Source organism: Saimiri boliviensis, chromosome 2, assembly GCF_048565385.1.
Source record: "Saimiri boliviensis isolate mSaiBol1 chromosome 2, mSaiBol1.pri, whole genome shotgun sequence".
Lineage (NCBI taxonomy): Eukaryota > Metazoa > Chordata > Mammalia > Primates > Cebidae > Saimiri > Saimiri boliviensis.
This window is the reverse complement of record NC_133450.1, coordinates 47,158,069-47,177,208: the sequence shown is the minus strand read 5'-3', so window position 1 is coordinate 47,177,208 and position 19,140 is coordinate 47,158,069. Positions and strand designations below refer to the sequence as shown.

At 44.9% G+C, this 19,140-nt stretch overlaps 1 long non-coding RNA gene across 3 annotated transcripts in view; it reads right to left on the bottom strand.

The window, feature by feature from the left end:
* The window catches only part of LOC141583551 (uncharacterized), a 143,685-nt gene extending 126,105 nt beyond the window's left edge, over positions 1–17,580 (bottom strand). For 2 of the 3 annotated variants that reach the window (XR_012516205.1, XR_012516203.1), the window contains exon 1: positions 17,322–17,580. This is a non-coding gene — a long non-coding RNA (uncharacterized LOC141583551). The remainder of the gene's footprint in view (positions 1–17,321) is intronic. The other variant, XR_012516204.1, reaches the window with a different exon arrangement.
* Between the last annotated feature and the right edge of the window lie 1,560 nt (positions 17,581–19,140).

Sequence of the window (19,140 nt, the reverse complement as noted above, 5' to 3'; positions counted from 1 at the left end):
CTAAATATTAAATTAGTTGAACAAAGAATTCACCCAGGATGAAGATAAGAGTTCAGGTAAAGAGGAATCTTGAGTTAGTTTTCCATGAATGGGAGGAATGATGGTAGGTTTTTTATTCAGTAAACATTTATGGAGCATTTTTCATAAACCAAGTTCCACAGATATGGCAGCAACTAATATTGAATGCTCCCCATGATCTTGGTGGTCTTCCAATTGAAGTGTTCACCCTCTGGTGAAGAAATGGAAGATGGTGATGAGTGGTTGAAGGCCTGAGGGCATGAACTTATGAGAAATACATTTATACATGATAGTGGAGAAGTAATGAATTAGAAGTATCATTGGGGAATTAAGAGATTACACCATTGCACTCCAGCTTGAGCAACAAGAGCAAAACTTCATCTCCAAAAAAAAAATTAAGTATTTTTTAATCATTTAAAAATTAGAAAAAAACAAAATGAAGGTTTGCTTCCAGGAATAAAGGGGTAAGACCCCACCAGGTGACTGTCCCATAGAAAACAACAACATTAGAAGATAATTTTTTTAAAAAAGCAGCTCCCTGAAGTCACTAGAGAATGAAGAGAAGACAGACTCTGATGGGAAGTACACCTTTGGAATGGGGAGAAGATGAGTCATACTAAGAAAGTTCCTTTCTTTATGACTTCTAGCCTGGAACTAAGTGGAGTTACCATAACACTCATGAAGTGATAGGAGCTTGAGTAAAAAGCCAAATTTTTTCTGGATGAGAAAACAGAAAACTGAACCTAGTTAAACTGACAACTAAAATGAATGTAAGAATCCTAGAAGTAAAAGATCCAGAGAGGGGAATTCCCAAATTATGTCACTAATTTACCCCAAGCCCTGCATGTAAGAATAGATTCAAAGCAGCTCAGCTAAGGACCAAAGATCTAATTTTGGACCAGAACTGTCACCAGAAAAACAGAGTTTGTGGGTCAAGTCTAATCCAAACATTTGCCAGCGAAAATAAATAACATTGCACATCAGGAAAAAAAAAATAATAGATGCCAGAATATCCACAACTTAAAATTAATAATGCTCAGAATATAAATACAAAATGAGTCAATATGCTGAAGATTAATCATTAGATGTGGAAAAAAAGAACAAAGAGGTGAAACACATATTCAAGAGAAAAGCACATCAGCTGATTCCAGCTCTGAAATGAACCAACTGTTGAAACAAACACATAAGAATTGCAAAGCAACTATTATAAGTGTCCTAAATACAGTTTTTAAAAATGTTCACAATGAATGAAAAGACAGAAAATATCAGCAAAGAGTTTTTAAAATAAAAATTCCATTCCTATTTACCATAGAAAAATGAAGACATGCCCACACAAAGACTTCAAAATGAATAGTGACAAAAAGTATAATTATAATAAGCAAAAACTGGAAACAACTCAAGTGTACATCAGCAGGTGAACAAAGATATTGTGGTATATCATAGAATGGAATATTGTTAAGCAATAGAATGAAAAGAATTACTGATATACACAATAAAGGTGAATCTTAAAAGCATTATGCTAGGCAAAAGACGCCAGACATCAAGAGTATATATAAACCATATGACTTCATTTATAGAAAACCTAGAAAAAAATATATAATCTATCATGACAGACAATCAATGGTTGCCTTGGGCCATTGGCAGGGGTGTCAAATGGAATGGGGCACAAGAGAATTTGGGGGGGCAATGGAAATGTTCTGTATTTTCATTATGGTAGTACTCATAGGTATGTAAAAATTTAACACTCAATGAAGAGTTTGCTTGAAGTGCATCAGATTTACTGTATACAAGCTATATGTAAATGGTTTTCTTAAGGAAAAGATATGGAGATAACACTGATATTTTCAAACTGAACAACCAAGGAGATTTTAATTTAAAATTACTTAGAAAAGTGGCAGAAGGAGTAAAAAAAAAAAATGAAATTACTTAGAAATAAGTAAACAGGATTTAGTGCAACCAACAAGGTACAGTGCCGTACTCCTGGGCTAGCAACAGCAGGGAGCCATTACCACCTCTAGGCCTAAAGGGACAAGAGAGTGGAAGGTGCTGCCTGACAAGAGCCATAGTCTTCGGTGGATACGGCCCTCACATGGTAACCAGATAATAAGGGAGCCTGAGAAACAAATTCCCTGGCCTCACTCTCCTGTGCCCTCCAATCTCCTGCAAGTGCATCCCTTTGACCAAACCCAACTGGAAGCCAGAGGTTAATGACTGTGGATGCACCTCTACAGGTCAGCCTCCCAGGGCACAGAGGAGAAAAGACACGTAGAGAGTGGATCTGGAGGGGAAGATGGAAAGTATCCAGCCCAATTTATAATTTCCTGGGAAAGAAATGAAGGAAAGTAGGGATGGATAAAAAGTCTTAGGGAATGAGGCAAGAGACTGCCAAGAATAAGACTTCTAGGCCAAGGGACTGCTCATCTATCACTAGCCAAACAGAAATGAGCTGAGATTAGAAGTGGCCAAACATGTTTGTTTCCAAAAGGAAAGTTTCAAACACCTTGCCTTCCTTCTCATTTCCTAAGCAAGTTTCCTGACATGACCCTGGACCCTAATGACACTCTAAGGCTCTCCACTTCCATATTTCCTAAGCCCCCCCGATTTTCCACGGAGGACCATGGCCTCACTCTTTTAACCACATACTGTCTTCACAGCTTAGAGAAGTAGCTGGCCACTACGATGTTCTCCCAGGTAATGGAGGACATGTGGAGAGCACAGGAAGGACACGATTCCTGCACAGCCCTCCAGCTCCCCAAACCTGAGGGAAGAGAGCAGAGCTGAGGGCTCAGCCTTCGCAGTGTTGATCTCTGACCTCAGATCCTGCTGCCCCGGAGTGCCTAGCATTCACCCCATCAACCCATACCTCACCAGGCTCCACAGGGGGCTCATGCCCACCCTCCAGCCCAGGACTGTGATGTCTTCAGACTTCAGAGAGGGGAACAGCTAGTAGACTGGAAGATCAGTCTTCTTAAAACTTGAAACTGAACTTTCCCTCAAGTAGACACAGACCACTAAAGCCCCAAGTCCCACCTACCGCTGCAATACATGGACTTTGTTAAAGCCGGGTAGCAAATACAGCAATGTTTTCTCCTGAGGAAAGATTTCAGGTCAATGTTAGGCAGATGGACTGTTGGCAGGAGCAGGGAATATTGGGGGGCACTAGTAGCAGGGAAGAGTTGCGAGTTGGGAAGGGCACCATGGGAGACCAAGTCCGCTGTGGGAGGGTGACCTTGTTTGGGCAAGAAGGGTGAGGTAGGACTCTGGTCTGCTCCCAGAAAGGACAGAGCCCCCCATGATTCTGTAGGAAAGGGAGAGGTTGTGGGTCCCAAAGGCTGCAGGCCAGAGCCTCTGAGTGATAGGCCTAGGCTGGGGCTCCAGCCTGAGTGTGCAGGTATCTGTGGGCCTCAGTTCAGCTGGAAGCCTGGCTGGGGAAGGGACCTGTGGGACCATGGGGGCAGGGAGTGGGAGCAGGAGCCACAGTGACCCCAGCCACTTGTATAAAGTGAGTGTTGATTATTCCTGGCACCAGTCAGTTTAACCAGATGTCTTTTGGAGCCAGCTGCATTGCCAGAGGCTTAGAGAGGCCCAGCAGGGCTGTTTTGCTGGTGTTGTAGGCTCCCAGCTTGTGAAATTCAAAAGGAGGCAGACAAAGTGGATTGGCAATACAGGGATGGACAATTAACTGAACAACCAAAGCTGTGAATCTGGGTCACAGAATAAGAAGATATGCCTGACTCTAGCCCTGAACTAAAATGCCTTCCCCTACCCTTCACCAGCCCATAATAATCTTCAAGGACTGAAATTCTGAGATAGCAGGGCTCTTCCAGGCTTAGGGAAATGTTGAGTTGCTGCCATGTGTGTCCAAGGCTTGACAGAGAAAGCTGCACTGTGCTTTTGAACATTCAGTGAGGAAGCTGGAATTAAGAGACCCGGGTCCCAGTCCTTGAAGTAACACAAACTGACTATTCTTACTCTGGGCACATGACTTAATGTCCTTGGGTATTAGATCCCTTATGGCAAAGTGAGATTATACCTGGTCTGTAGCAGTCAGGGTGTTACGCTAGTGTTAACACATCTCTTTTTATTTTTATCTTTTTAATAGAGACAGGGTCTTGCTATGCTGCCCAGGCTGGACTTGAACTCCTGGGTTCAAGCGATTCACCTGTCCCAGCCTCCCAAAGTGCTGAGATTACAGATGTGAGCCACCACATTCATTTTATCTGGGATTAACAGCCAATTTTCCCACACCCCCCTGCAGGGCCTCACAAGAAAACAGTTGAAAAGAAAGAGAGATGAGAAGAAATGAAAGTTCAAGAAAGAGACCAGGTGAGCTAGGAAATTGTATCTTCATGCTACAAGGAAACCAGCTCAGGGTTCAGGGTGAAAACAATTTGGAACATTAGAGAGAAGCTGGACATCTAACTTAGTGGATACCGAGGCCACTGGTGGGGTCAATGCCACCCAATACACACAACCAGAGTGGCATCCCTTGGGGCAGGGCCCCAGGGCTAAGGGGCAGCTCTCCTGGAGAGCAGAGCCAAGTGATGCTCTTGTGTCACAGAGACCCCCATGAAGTCTGGGCATCACTAATGAGTCCCAGCCTGGCCTGCCCCTGGGCGGCCACAGGACACAGGACAGCCAGGCTCTGTATGGAAAGGTAAAGCGAGGCAAACTCACAGGGCCTCTGACTAGAAAGGAAACAGATGACATGCCTACAGATGAGGGCAAAAGTAACTGGAGATGGCGGCTCCAGGGACTTTACTCTGGCCCCTTCATCCCTGCAGCCACTCCTGTAGGGGCAAGGTCCACGCCACTCCCTGGGATGAAAGAAACAAGAGCCAGTGAAAGGTCCTTTGAAGACCTGGAAGGCAGGCCCTGCCCCTCCCCAGCAAATGTTTCATCTTCATCACAACTGCTACACCCCATGGGGAAGAAGGCCTACCATCTGCCCTGCCATCCTCTACTTCCTGAATCCCTGCCCAAGTGCTTCCAGTGGTGAGGGGGTAGAAAAGACCAATGCACTTAGACCCCAGTGCCCACTAGCCCCGCTCATGCCCTCACCCCCTGTTCTCCATGTGGGTCAACAGCTGGGTCAGCAGCAGGGCTGGGGTCTCCATGTTCATGCCCAGGATCAGAAATGAGAATGAATCCAGAGGCAGGGGATAGGGAGAGATGAGGTCTGTCCAGGGTCCATCTCACTGGTCACGTGGAGACCTGTGGCCAGAGCAAGAATGAAGCTGGGTGACTGTGACAAGTGCTGGGACACTGTGTTCCTTACCATGTGTGCAGGAAAAGGGATCAGAGGTTCCAGTCCTGCCCAGGTCATAGCGGGGCCACCAATAATCTGTGACTTAGGGAACCCTCTCACCGTTGGTCCCCACACAACCTCTCTCCAGTCAATATTCCCCTCCAGAGAGGAGGCTGGGAAAATGCAGGTGAGGGAGGGAATTCAGGATAACTTAGTGGGTGCCATTAGGTAGGTGCAATGAAAGAAAGGGAATCCAGACTGAGCACTTAGTCTATGTCAAGAAAGCTTTGGAACCAGGATTTAAAAAAAAAAACAAAAACAAAAACAAAAAGAACCCAGAAGAGCCTGAGTGTGGCTGAAGGGAGAGGAGGGAGAATTGATGAGTCTGGAAGGCCATGGAATGTGAGACTCACAGAGAGAAGGCGGGGCAGTCTCTACCAGAAGGGGAGGGGTCGTCAGTGGGATGAAGGCTCCCTGAGGAGGGGATGGCTCACACAGATCACAGGACCAAGTCTCTGCCAACACTGATGAGCCCTCAAAGGGGAGCCCATCAGGACAGCAGGGGCAGGGAATCTCCAGAGGTGGTGGGAGCCCCTGGAATGCCCCATGGATTGGGTGGGACCGTGGGCCTGAGCAGGGGTCCCTTCTCTCAGCTGTGTCTGTGAGCAAGTGAGGTATCTCTATGACAGCCCAGATGGGGCTCATGGGACAGGCAGAATGAAGGGACTGGCACATGTGCCAGTGAGTCCAGACTGAGCAGCCTCAGAAACCTGAGCCAATGGGGGTCCTTACCATGGATAGACCGAGAAATCTCTGGCATCTCAGCTCTCTGCAGCAGTGATGGCTACAAGGAGAGTCGGGGTAGGGGATGCTGCTGCAGCCTCGTCTAGACTGGGCACAGTCAGTGCCTGTTGAATTTACTGATAGGCAGCTTGTCCCAGGGAGTCCCAGCCCACACTCATCACAGTCAGTGTTCAGGTGGGGAGGGAGGGCATGTGAGAGCTGAGGTACTCCGTGTGCATATGAATGAGTGCAGAAATGGAGGACAGAGCCAGGCAGGAAGTGATCCTACCCCCGGTCCTCACCTTGTCCCGGACCGGCTCACTGGCTCCCAGCATGCTCCCCACCAAGAGATTGACCCCTGCCATGCACACCAGGAAGTCACCGCCTCCACTGTGCTCCATTTCCTGTGAAGGAAATGACGGAGGATGTGGAGGAGGGAATGGAGGAGAGGTGGTGACAAACCAGGGCAAAGGGACAAACGCCTGCCGGAGGCCATCCTGCAGCATCCCTGGTGTGCTGGCAGATCCTGGCCATCAGAGGTCAGTGAAATATTTGTTTCTCAACGCCTTGGAGGCATCGAATTCCTGCCCGTGTGATGCCTGGTTGACTCCCAGGCCCTCTCCAGTCCAGATCTGCACTTACCTTCTACATTTCTAATCAATATTTTCTCACTTCTCCCTCCATTCTGGAATCACATCAAGAGCCCATTCTCTGCAATATGCAGCTGCCCACTGCATGCTCCTTCAGATTCTGCGTCACAACTCACCCCTTCCAGGGTGGTCACGCACAAAGAGCTCTTACCCAGTGGGGTCCCCAGCACAGCACCTGGGGGTGCACTAGAGCTGTGCTCTCAAACTTCAACAACTACACAGTTCACTGGCAGACCATGTGCAAAGATGGCCTCCATTCAAGCAGCCTCAGCTAGATCTGAACTTTCGGGTCTCCAGCAAGCTCCCAGACCAGGCCACCCTTTGGTTAGCATTGCTCTAGGCCAGCCCGTGAGAACTCCCTCCTGCCAGGAACATCTCTCCTTGGACACATCTGGTTGTCCATTTGCTTCATCTCCTGGGCAGGGCCCTGTCCTGGGCTGCACATATTGTTGGCCTAGATACGACTGCTAGAAGCCTCAGCCATGTCAGGGCTGGATCTGGATATCCCATCTTCTCCTCCTCCCACTGCCTGCCCCCTCACCATGGCCACCAGCCACCCCGGTCCTCCACCTTCCCCATGTGGCACACCATGCCCACCACGCTCAGCCCCTCCCTCTGCAGTGTAGCCATGGCCCCACCCACTTTCTGCTGCTTCTGGCCACTGAAGACCACGTGGGCCCCATCCTTGGCCAGATGCCCAGTGATGGCAAAGCTGATCCTGGGGGCAGGGATGGCGTGATGGCTTCCACCCTCCCCACTCTCCTCCTGGGAGCCTGATCTTGAGACACAAATTGAGTCCCCTGGTGTTGTCTGAAGCGACCTCCAAATCCTTCCAATCAGGGAAGAGGAACTGAGTGGCTAATACTTATCAGGCCTTCACAAAGGCTACCCCATTTAATTCTCACAACTTCATGCATCATTATATTTTATAGATTAGGAAATGTTCACATCAGTTTTGTTAAAGGAGTTTTTAAAAAGTAATGCTTCATCAAAACAGTTAACTTGCTGGGTACCCGGCCTGCAATTGTAAAGAATCTTTTTAACTGCCCAGTGTATTTTCTTTTTGTTCTAGCCAAAAGCCTCTGGTATAAATTACAGTTTCTCTAAGCTTAACAGTTTCCCTATGCTCTGCAGTTGAAACACTTTCATGTTGAAGAACGCATTCTCCCCTCTGCATTTCCTTACTTTAAGGGGATCTGATGCACTGTTAATGGGGCTGGCTAAACCCCTGCCATAAAGGAGGAGCAGAAGGCACATTTCCTCTTTGTTGTACAAACTAGCTGCATAGCTCGGAATGTTTTAAAGTATTCATTTTTTATGAAGGTCAGGTCTTGGGAGCACCCACAAAGATTTAAAACATCAGGGTATCAGGGAAGTCTAGAATGATTAAACAATTCTGAAATACAATGGCCTAAATTGGTGAAGTTATAGACCATGAAAGGTCAAAAGGAAGATCGTGCCCCTGAAGCACCCAGCACCAGAAACTCGGCCTCCTGCCAGTGGTAATGGCTCACTACAGCTTATGGCTTATGATGGCAGTTAGAGCATGAGTGGAATTGGAGGGACATGGGAAGAAATGTGACAATGAGAAGAGGTTCACCTATGAAAATTCCCTGAGCTGGTCCTGAGATTTTGCCCTGCTCATTCCCCTGGTGCCACTGGGCATCCTCCAGTCAGTGAAATCCTTGAGTCTGAGAGACAAATAGGTCTCAGGCTTCTCCCTATTAGACTAGGATCCTAAAAGGCCACAGTGGATGGAAGTTGAGGAGAGAAGGATGTCCTGGTGATAAGAAGATAAATATCTTAGGACTACTGAGCCAGTAGGTAGGTAGGCAAGATTCAAGCACTGCTCTCATTGACCCAGAAAGCAGTTGGCTTCCCAACCACATCATTCTTAGAGCTCAGAAACCAAATATTTTAAGGAAAGATGCTGAGATTTGGAGTGAATTATAAATTTCAGAACAGTGTGAAGAAGTGGGAACATTGGGCAGGGATGTGTGAGATGGCCGTTGACTGCAGAACCCATTCTGGAAGAGAACACTGACATCTCCTAGTCATGAGCCAGCCAGGGACTCCCATTCACTCACCCTCTTGTGGACCCAGTGATTACAGCCACTTTATTAGCCAGAGCACTGCTCTTCTCTGTTCTTTTGCTGAATATTCTTGCAGAGAGAGGGGCAATGAAGACCCCCAAATGCCCCTGACACAGCCTTGAACATTGCAGTCACTGTCTGGTCTACCTCCCTCTGGACCCAAAGCTAAGGAAGAACCTGGGAAGACATTCACGTTACTGAATGCATTAGGAGATGTGCCTCCATGCATCCTCCATGGAAGCTCCACTGAGGCCTCTGACAGATGTCCCACCATTCTCCAAACTTTCCAGAAAAGTACAGGGCTGGCCATGTTCCACAGCCTATTCCCCTAAAAGGGCTTCCCCACCATAGTGAACTGCAGCACCACAGCAGACATGGCCAGGCATGGCGCTGGGCCCCCAGCAAGTGCCTGCCTGATATTTGCCTGGCTCACCTCTACATCCATCATCTGAGCATTGAACTTGTTCTCAACAGCAGACCTTTCCTCAGTCTGCTGAAGCCTCCCCTCAGCTCCCCACCTAAAGTAACAGCAATAGCCCCCTCCTCAGATATTAAACTTGTAACATTTTTGACAGGCAAGTTGCTTTTCTTCATCACAATGACTCCCTTCCAACTCTAGATAAATTCCAGTCACTCCCTTCTGATTCCAATAAAGTCAAGCCACTCTTTTCTGGTTCCAAAAAAAATTCACAGAGCCTCTTCCCTCACCTTCTCCAGATGCCCAGGCCTTCCTGTCCAGGCCAACCTGCCCAAACAGCCCACAGCACCTGGTGTCACTGTAACTGCAATGGCAGCATCTCGTATCTGAAACAATTTTCCACACACACCTTTTATCTCAAACCCCCTTACTATTCAGTGGGGAGACCAAGAAACAATAATTATCCTAGGTTGGCTCTCCTACGAGGTATACTGAGAAGCAAGTAGTTTTTCTGGAGATGGCCCTGGGCAGCAATGTTAGGAGACTGGAGGGAGCGAGATGGAACAGAAGATAGCCCACGAAAAGTATGTGATTAATCAGGTTACCTCTGAAGACACTGAAGTTCAATCTGCTGAGGAACTCTGAGCATCTGCCTCAAATTTCAAGAGAACTGGGGACTTAAGGTGACCCTCCCAGTCTTCCTGCACTCCAGGAAACCCCCCAGTCCCAGGCAAACCAGGACAGCTGGTCAACTCTTGTCAGTAACTGTTGAGGGCTGCTCCTAAGCGGCATTAAATTCCTTAGCACTGCCAGCTTGCCCCACCTGTGCACAGAGCAGTTTCCAGGAACCAGAAAAACCCGGAGAAAGTCACAGGTGCGAGCTGTTGGACGTTGGGTTGAATACAGAAAGGTGAGTGCTGAGAAGACTTAGGCAGGATACCAATAGCATCTGCTGCATAGTTCACATGTGTTGATCATTATGTTCTAAGCACAGTGCTATGCAATTTTCATAATTTTTTCATGTAATAGTTATTTAGCCTTTTGAGGTAGTCACTGTTATTATCCACATTTTATAGAACTGGAAACAGAAGTACAGAGAAATAAATTTTTCAATTTCTCACAACCAGTAAAAAGCTCAGGTTCAAACCCAGGTCTACTGAATAGAAAATCTGCAGTCTTAGTATCTAAACTATACTGGCTTCTATGACTCCTCTCGGGAAGGTACTACTTGCTCTGAGCCCACAGGACTTTTATATTTGTCTTGGATACCCTCAAACTTCACTTGGGTTTATAATAATCAAGATACTGTGGTATTGACAGAAGAATAGGCACACAGATAGATGGAACAGAACAGAACACCCAGTAATAGACCCATAAAAGTACAGCAAACAGGTTTTTGACAAAGGTGCAAGAACAATCCAATGAGAAAGGATAGTCTTTTAAACAAATGACACTGGAGCAATTGGACATCCATAGGGGAAGAAAATGAGCCTCAAACTAAACCTCACACTTTATTTAAAAAAAAAAAAAAAAAGCCAGATGCGGTGGCTTATACCTATAATCCCAGCATTTTGGGAGGCCAAGGTAGGAGAATCACTTGAGCCCAGGAGTAGAGACAGGCCTGAGCAACATAGCAAGATTCTCATCTCTACAAAATAAAAAAATTAGCCAGGTGTGGTGGCACACGCCTGTGGTCCCAGTTACTCAGGAGGCTGAGGTGGGAGGGTCACTTGAGACTGAGATGTCCAGCCTGGATGACAGACCAAGACCCTGTCTAAAAAAAAAAAAAAAAAAAAAAAAAAAAAACCCTCAAAATGGATCATAGATTGAGATATAAAACTATGAAACTCTTTACAGAAAACATAGGCTGAAATCTTCAGGACAAAGGACTAAGTGAAGAGCTCTTAGACATGGCACAAAAGCATGATCCATAAAAGAAAAAAATGAATCAGATTTCCTCAAAATAAAAGCATTTTCTCTGTGAAAGACCCTCTTAAGAGAATGAAAAGTCAAGTTATAGACTCGTAGGAAAATATTTGCAAACCACATCTGACCAAAAAAACCTCATATTCAGAATATATGAAGAACCCTGAAAATCAACAGTAAAAATGCAATTCAACTAAAAAGTGAGAAAAATATTTGTGCATTCATCAAAGAGGATATATGCATGCCAAATAAACACATAAAAAGATGTTGAAAATCATTATCAATTAGGGAAATGCAAATTTAAACCACAATGAAATATTACTATTCATGTATTAGAACAGCTAAAATAAGAAAAACATCAAATATTGGTAAGGATGTGGGGAAAGTGGGTCTCTCCTACATCGCTGATGGGAACATAACATGGTACAGCCACTCTGAGAAAAAGCTTGGCAGTTTCCTTTAAAAAGTAAACATATGCCATATGACCCAGTTACTGTACTCCTGGATTTTATCCCAGAATCGAAAACATATGCTCACACAAAATCATGTACATGAATGTTTATAGCAGCTTCATTTGTACATATTAGTCAAAACTGGGAACAACTCAAATGTTCTTCAGTGGCTGAATGGTTAAGCAAACTGTAGTATATCCATCCCGTGGGCTACCATGAGACAGTTGTGCCATATCCCAAACATGCATTCAGTATTTGTCCGAGGTTCCTGGCACAGATTTCTGTGGAATTTCCTGAGTGGCAGGAGTGTCTTTTGCTATTCATAATGAGCCCTTTTCAATCATACCTGAGTATATACTACAGAGGTGACTTTAAGTGGGACCTCTAGATAGTCTCAGGATGGAACTGGTCACCAGAGTGACTAAAGGGCCAGAATTTGCAGTTCCACCCACTGACCTCCAGGAAAGGGAGAAGGGGTCTGGAGATTGAGCCTTGTAAAAACTCATGAATGATGACATGTAGAGGGCTTCCAAGTTGGTGAAGACATTGGGGTGCTAGGAGGGTGGTGCACCCAGAGACAGTAAGGAAGACAGACACACACACACACAGTGTACCTTGCCCTATGCATCTGTTCCATTTGGCTGGTTTTGAGCTGTATCCTTTAGAACAAACCAGTAGGTGTAAATAAAGAGATTTCCTGAGTTGTTTGAGCCATTCCAGCAAATTATCGAACCTCAGGAATCCCTGAGTTGTAGTTAGTCAGTCAGAAATATGGGTGGTCTTGGGGCTTGCGACTGACATCTGAAATAGGGGCAATCGGTGAGACTGAACCACTGAACCTGCGGAATCTGATGCCACTGCCAGCTAGAGTCAGAGTTGGATTGAACTGTGGGGTGCCAGCTGGTGTTAGAAAAGTGGAGTGTGAGAAAACACTCCAGAGCAATAAAGAACAAAATACTGATAAGTGCAACAATTTGTATGGATCTCAAGAGGGTTCTGCTGAGTCAAAATAGTTGATTCCAAAAAGTTGTGTACCATAGGGTCCCATATATTCTTGAGATGGGCTGGGCGCGGTGGCTCAAGCCTGTAATCCCAGCACTTTGGGAGTCTGAGGCGGGTGGATCACAAGGTCAAGAGATAGAGACCATCCTGGCCAACATGGTGAAACCCCGTCTCTACTAAAAACACATAAAAAATTAGCTGGGCATGGTGGCGCGTGCCTGTAATCCCAGCTACTCAGGAGGCTGAGGCAGGAGAATTCCCTGAACCCAGGAGGCGGAGGTTGTGGTGAGCCAAGATCACGCCATTGCACTCCAGCCTGGGTAACAAGAGCGAAACTCTGTCTCAATAATATATATATATATTCTTGAGATGATAAAATTATGGAAATGTAGAAAAGATTTGTGGTTGCCAGAGGTTAGAGATGGGCTAAGGGGAGGCAGATGAGTATGACTACAAAGGGGTGGCCTGAGGGATCTTTGTGGTGACGGAACAGTTCTGTGTCTCAACTGTGGTGGTGGCCACACAAATCAACATGTGATAAAACATCCAGAACTACACACACACACACACACACACACACACACACACACACAAGTGCATATAAAACTGATGAGATCTGAGTAAAATTTGCGTGGATTGTATCAATGTCAATTTCCTGGTTTTGATATTACACGTCGTTATGGAAGACATTATTAAATTATTATAATACCATTGGAACTACTGGAGAAAAGACACATGAGACCTCTCTCTACTATTTTTGCAACTTTCTCTGAACCTAAAATTATTTAAAACTAAAAGTTTCTTTTAAAAATTCACTTAGCTTTGACTTGTAGAACACAATTGGACTAAGAGCTATAAAAGAACAAAATATAAATTAATCAGGCTCAATTTCTGGGACCACTTTAAAGCAATTTTTTATTAAAGAAGACATCTACACTCTCATATTTACCCTTGCTTCTTAATAAGTGAGGCATATCCCAACATTCTTTGTGATTTCACAAGTAGTACTTGGGGACAGAGCTTAGACATGTGTAAAATTTGGCTTGTGAGACATGTGGGAACCAAAACAGTGCTCTTCTCAAGGTAACCATGTAAGACATCAAAGATCATTGATCGTTGTAAGGACAGAGTGATAGACCTGGCTGGAGGGGAGACAGACAGAAAGAGAGACAGACAGAGAGACAGAGAGAAAGGGCTTGTGAAGAAAATGGGATAGAGCTTTAGGTTAAAGCAGGCTGTGTTTTTGCAACGAGGTACAGACTCCAGTGGGCCTGGGCATGAAGTGGAACAGAGAAATGGCATTGATAGAGCAGAGAGCCTGGTATAATACTTTTATAATATTGTGCTTTAAGTGTACCTTTCCTGTGTTTAGCTAGATACACTAGTCCTTACCACTGTGTTATAATTGGCTGCAGTATTCAATATAGTACCATGCTGTAGGGGTTTGCAGCCTAGGAACAATAGGCTATACCATAAAGCCTAGATGCATAGCAAGCGATGCCATCTAGGTTTCTGTAAGTACACTCTATGATGATCCCGCTGTGGCAAAAATCGCCTAATGTTGCATTTCTCAGAACATATCCCCAACCTTAAGCAACACATGACTGTATTTGCATTCACAGGAGCAAGGCCCTTAGGTGTCTTCTGCAAATCACTATCATTTTGCCAGGCACCTCATGAGAAAAAGTATCAGTCCCTGGGAAGATAACTGTGAGAAGGCTAGAAGAAATTTGGATTAGTAGAATGCAATGAAGGAAAAAAGAGAAAAAAAGCTTAATAAATAAGAAACACAAAATAAGATTTCAGAAATAAGTCCAAATGTATATGGATGTTCACAATAGATGTGAGCGGGTTAAGTTCATGTATTAAAAGATGGAGTCTCTTTTTAAAACCCAGTTAAATACAGTTTGTAAGAGACATAGCTAGGACAGCCACCAAAGGAAGATTGAAAATAAAGGAGTAGAAGGTCACATATCAGGCAAATGTTAATAAAATGAAGGCAGGTATGACAATATTATAATAAGAAAAAATATAATTCAAGGAAAAGGGCATTAAAGTGGAAAAAGATAATTATATTATTAAAAAATATATAAAACAAAAATTACAATAGTCACTAACTTTTATGTCTATCACACATAAGTTTAAAGTTGGCAAATATGCAAGTCAGTGAGTAACTTTAACATGTATCCCTATGAAATCAACATATTAATGAACAAAATCTAAGAATAAAGATTTAAAATAATTAATAAAATGTTAAATTCCAAAGAGTAGAAGTCATGTGAGTCATTCACAGTCACTGACCTATATGTAATAAATACAGAAAAAGAGCATAAAAGTATAGAATCCAAAAAATATCATTTACCTGGAAATTTTAAATCACCTTATATAATAGCTTTTAAAAGAGAAAAATCACAGCAGAAATCACTACTTAGAAATGTAAAACAAAGCCAGGCATAGTGGCCACACCTGTAATCTCAATACTTTGGGAGGCTGAGGTGGGAGGATCACTTGAGACTAGGAGTAGGAGTTCAAGATCAGCCTGGGTAACAGAGTGAGACCCCCACCACCCCTGCCCCGGAATTCCCATCTCTCTCTCTCTCTCTCTCTCTCTCTCTCTCTCTCTCTTTTTAATTACCAGCCGTGTTGGTGAGTACCTGTAGTCCTAATTACTAGGAAGGCTAAGATAGGAGGATTGCTTAAGCCCAGGAGTTGGAGGCTACAGTGAGCTATGATGTGCCACTGCACTCCATCCTAGGTGACAGAGTGAGGCCCTGTCTTGAAAGAAAAAGGAAAGGAAAGGAAAGAAAGAGACAGACAGAGAGAGAGAGAAGTGAAAAAGGAAGGAAGGGAGGAAGGGAGGGAGGGAGGGAAAACAAAGAAAGGAAGGGAAGCAGGGAGGGAGGAAGGGAAGGAGGGAGAGAGAGAATGGAAGGAAAGAAAGGAAGGAAGGAAGGAAAAGGGAAATAAAGAACGAAAGGAAAGAAAGGAAGGAAGGAAAAACAATATAAGGACCTTGCAGGAAAGTAAAATCATGTAGGATGTTATCAAAGCAATACACATGGACTACAGCAGTCTTAAATACACTCAAGGAGGTGGGGAGAGATAGCATGGGGAGAAATGTCAGAAATCGGTGAAGGGGAAGAAGGCAGCAAATCACACTGCCATGTGTGTACCTATTCAACAATCTTGCATGTTTTTCACATGTACCCCAAAACATAAAATGCAATTTAAAAAAAACATTAAGGGAAGCTGGGTGAAGGATATACAGGAACTCTCTCTGCTACATTTGCAACTTTCACAAATCTACAATTATTACAAAACTAAAAGTTTTGGGGTTTTTTTCTTTTTATATAAATTCTAAGAGATTAGAAACAATTCTCTCACTCGCTCTCTCGTTTTTGTTTGCTTTTGAAACAGGGTCTTATTTTGTCATCTAGGCTGGAGTTCAGTGGTGTGATCTCAGCTCGCTGCAGCCTCAACCTCCCAAGCTCAGGTGATCCTCCTGCCTCAGCCTCCCAAGTAGCTAGGCCCACAGGTGCATGCCACCACACCTGGCTGATTTTTTTTTTAATATTATTTTTCTGCAGAGACAGGGTCTCATTATATTGTCCAAGCTGGTCTGAACTCCTGGGCTCAATCAATCCTCCCATCTTGGCCTCTCAAAGTGTTGGGATTACAGGCGTGAGCTACCTGTTATTTTAAAATGACCAACCACACACAGCTCAGAGAATTTTCAAAGTCTGTTTCTTAAACTTTAAATGTAGAATTTGGCAATGATTATTAAAGTTGTGAATGGTAAAATCTATTATTAAAATTTCACAACTTTAAATTAGCAGTGCACTTAGAGCTTTTGTATAAAAATTGGGCTATTCTTAAATTTTCTGAATTAATATGTTCCAGTTTCATAGCAGAAACCATCAGACATGCTTCCAAGACGGTAGAATTCACAGGACAGCCCCAGGCAGAACCCTCTCATCACTCCCATCCCTAATCCTGGGGAGCCTTCCTAGCCCAAGGAGCAAAGCCCAGGGTCTCTAAGAGTGGGGATAGCTCAGCCCACTGGTGTCTTTGGCAGGGCTGATACTTGCTACCATGGCAGGGAATAGGGATTTGGCCTTTTATCTCTGGGGACAAAAGAAATAAGGAAATTAGCACTTCCTCTGATAAGGATTTGAGTCCAGGCCTTAAAACTGCCCCTGTAGCCGGGCGCGGTGGCTCAAGCCTGTAATCCCAGCACTTTGGGAGGCCGAGGCGGGTGGATCACGAGGTCAAGAGATGGAGACCATCCTGGTCAACATGGTGAAACCTCGTCTCTACTAAAAATACAAAAAATTAGCTGGGCATGGTGGCGCGTGCCTGTAATCCCAGCTACTCAGGAGGCTGAGGCAGGAGAATTGCCTGAACCCAGGAGGCAGAGGTTGCGGTGAGCCGAGATCGCGCCATTGCACTCCAGCCTGGGTAACAAGAGCGAAACTCCGTCTCAAAAACAAACAAACAAAAAAACTGCCCCTGTCTACACTCTGGCACTCCTGGTGGTGACCAATACATGTTACTGACCACTGGGTCCTCTGGGAGCCAAACTTAACCCTTCCAAACAAGGGCTGTGCTAAGAAAAGGTATGTGTCTCCTAGAGGACTCTGGCCTCTCCAGTTTCAACAGCCCATTGTCTCCAGGGGGACCCCTGAAGGAAACAGACATGCCTACCTGGGACCTCCGAACTCAGGTGCTTACCTCGGATTCCTGAGCAGAAGCCTGGGGCTGCCGAAGTCCTGGAGCTGTGCTGATTGCCCTGAGTATTCTGTTATATAAGAGTTCTAGCCCGTTTCCTCTTGTCTTTCAGACACTCCTTTTAAGCTCACCCTGTTCCTTTCTCACCACACTCCCAAGCTGTTTGTTGAGTCGTAAAAACATCTAAGCAGGCCAGCGCGGTGACTCACGCCTCTAATACTAGTACTTTGGGAGGCTGAGGCGGGTGGATCACAAGGTCAGGAGTTTAAGACCAGCCTGGCCAAGATGGTGAAAACCTGTCTCTACTAAAATTAGAGAAATTTGCCAGGTGTGGTGACACATGTCTGTGTAAGGTTTATTGCTGGTGTAAAATGAGGAAACTGAGGCAAGTATGAGAAAATGAGAAGCTTATCTAACTTCTGGGCGAGGTTTTGCGGTCTAGGAAGGGGCTATAGAAGTTACGCCTAGCTGCTTAGGTTATGAGGTTTTATTGGGGTGGAAGGGGATTGATTGGCTATTGGGGAAACAAAGCAAAGGCAATTTTATTGGCTGTTAGGAAGCAGGAAGTGTCTGGAGCTAGCGGTTATGGGTAGGCAGGCAGGACCTTGGGCCTTGATTGACTGTTGGGGAACAAAGTGAAGGCAATTTTATTGGCTATTAAGAAGCAGGAAATGTTTGGAGCTAGTGGTTATGGGTAGGCAGGTTTTTTGGGGGCATACGGAGCAGACAGCTACTGGGCAGGGTCTGACGGGGTTACTTTAAAAAATTTCTTGCAGGGTTTATTAACAGCGAGCTGGGGGTTGAATGTATAATTTAGTGCTGAATGTGGGCTTGGGTCTGGTATGCCGAGGCGAGTGCAGAGAAGCCGAGCAGCAAGGCCAGATAACGAGCTCGGGTGATGACGTAGTTATTAGATTCGGAGAGATGGATGTGTCAGCTTAACCTTCTGCGAGGCAGCTGGCCTTACAGTCTGTAATCCCTGCTACTCAGGAGGCTGAGGCAGAATTGCTTGAACCCCGGAGACAGAGGTTGCAGTGAGCCAAGATCACACCACTGCACTCCAGCCTGGATGACAGAGCAAGACTTCGTCTCAAAAAAAAAAAAAAAAAAAAAAAAAAGCAAATTGTGGTGTCCTTAAAGCCACCTGTAGTATCCCTGAACAACCCCTCAAAGCAATATTCTGCCTCCTAAGCTGCCCCAGCTGGGTTCCTGGTAACAAAAGATCCTGGAGGAATACAGGTGTTCTCTATTTCCAAAGAGCGCAGAGGAGGCATGGAGGGACAGTTTCAGTAAGAGGGAGAAGACCTTGGAGAAGGAGTAGAGAGTAATTGAGTCATGTGTGTGCACTCATGTATGTGTGTGCATTGCCTAGCACTTAGGAGACCGTCGATATCTATTTGTTAAATATTTATATATCACACAATAAAAAGAGAGGTATGTACCTAAATGCCTCTTTATGGAGAGAGAGAGCCCAGAGCAAAGCAGAGTCACTGAACTACTGGAGAGCTACAGCCACAGGGAAAGTTTAGTAAGTTTTTATCAAATTCAACCCATTCTAGATCAAGCCACCAGCATCATCTCCAACTCCTCTTGAGGAATGTTTGTCATGATGCATTGTAAGTTTCCACCAGTGGCATGTTCATATTTCTGTCATCTGTTTTGAAATTCTGCTCATTCTCTGCAGATGCCCTAATGGAGCACTGTTATACAACTTCTAGGTGCTCTAGAAATGCTTGCAAACTGACAGGCTGACAATGAACAGTGGGGTTACATGAGTTTTTAAAAATGTGTTTAGCTGTTCTCTGAGAGTGCTGTTATCCCT